This window comes from Rhinopithecus bieti, unplaced genomic scaffold (assembly GCF_001698545.2).
Source record: "Rhinopithecus bieti isolate Rb0 unplaced genomic scaffold, ASM169854v2 scaffold_70224, whole genome shotgun sequence".
NCBI classification, from domain to species: Eukaryota; Metazoa; Chordata; class Mammalia; order Primates; family Cercopithecidae; genus Rhinopithecus; species Rhinopithecus bieti.
Genome location: NW_016826060.1, coordinates 188,017 through 189,773, shown reverse-complemented (window position 1 = coordinate 189,773; position 1,757 = coordinate 188,017).

The following is a 1,757-nucleotide window of genomic DNA, read 5'->3' as shown; positions in this document are numbered from 1 at the left end:
TATTTTTACATAAATTCTGGCCCCCACCTTTTTTTTCAAAGATGATAACCATTCTTTTCCAAAATGAACTTCTTTTATTTCTGTGGACTAGACTGTCTAAGGCCACAAGATTAGAAGTTACTATAATACATGTTACAGTTAACTTTTAGCAAACTTTGCTTTTGTTGAAAACCTTGTAAGTTTGGGATTTCAATTATCCTTTGCTATTAATAAGACCTTGTTAAGTCCAAGTTAACTTAGAATTGGTATAGATGACTTTTTTTTTTTTTCTTTAATTACCTGGGAGGAACCATCTATCGTTCTGTCCTGAAGGGAGTTCCTCCTAGGTCTGGTCGGACCTTTGCATGGTAATTAAGATTTAGATCCCCTGTTAGGAAACCTGCTGAGTTAAGGGAGTTTTCAGTGGTTAATGTTAAATCAACTTTTTTTGGTTTGTTTGTTTGTTTTAAGATACTTCTGAACTGGTGAGGTATGCTCACAATGAGGTTTCCTCTAAAAGTTATTTTTCTACTTTCTTGTGTTAGCAAAGCAGTTACCACTACATATTGAATGCATTTGGGCTATCCACAGATTAGTAGGTTAAGGTTTTTTGATAGGAAGGCTACACAGGTTTTCAGTGGCCTCAGTGCTTTCAGGATACTCTCTTGTTTACACTGACAACAAAGTGATATTGGAGTGTTAAAGGTTTATGGAGAATATCTTTAATTACCAATCATAGCTTTTAAATTTACCTTGGCTTTTAAAGGAATATGGTACACTGTTTTTTTCTTAACTACTTGTATATGTCTCTTTCTTTCTGTCTGTCTTTGATTTTCCATCTCTTTTTCTCTTTGACTTTCCTTTTGTCTCTGTCTCTCTCTCTGCCTCTCTCTTTCTCTCTCTCTCTCTCTCTCTCTCTTTCCTTAACTCCCTCTTTGTCTCTGTCTCTTCCTCTTTCTCTCTCTGCTGGTCTTTCCTTGCCTCTGCCAGCCACTTATGCTGCTGTTCTCTCAACCACTTTGGGGAGTGGGGGTATCTAAAACCATCTGTGAGCAAATGTCTATGTACGGGAACTGGTCTGGGTGGCCTGGCTTACAGGATACCTTGTGCCATACCTTTGAAACAAGGGACCTGTACAGGCTTCCTTCTGATGGCCAACCCACCTCTAATGCTAACCAGTCTATTTCACACAATGTTCTAAGATTTTCCTTACATGCTTTCTTGTAATTTTTCAACATAGTTCCTAGTGCAGTGGGCTTACTTTGTGCCTGACTCATGCTTCTTTGAGACAAAACACCATGCTCACACCACATGCACACCACAAAACAAAGAACAGTTAAAAAGGGCACACACACACTTTTAAAGTTTACACCAAACCAGAATCAAAACCAAAATCAGAGCATGCAGAAATCCAAGCCAGACAAAACCAAAAACAAAGCATCAAGCAATCCAAGTCAAGTCAAAAACAAAAACCAAAGTACCAGTACAGGCACGCCACGGGTGATCAGGCCACGCTTCCACTCAAATGGAGTGGGCAAGTTCTGAAGACTGCTCTTACCAAGTTTCAGATGTCTGGACTCCAAGTGCCAGTTCCTTCCCAGTGTTCAGTCACTGGGTTGATCCTCAATGGAGGCCTGCCACACACTGCTCTGGAGAAGCATTCCACCGGGGCAATTGCCTACCTGGGAGCCCCTCAGAATCCGCGTCACTTAACCTGGCCGGAGTCCCCAGCAGGGATGCTCCACAGGGCAGGCCTAAGCTGCCTAAGGGGCTGCCTC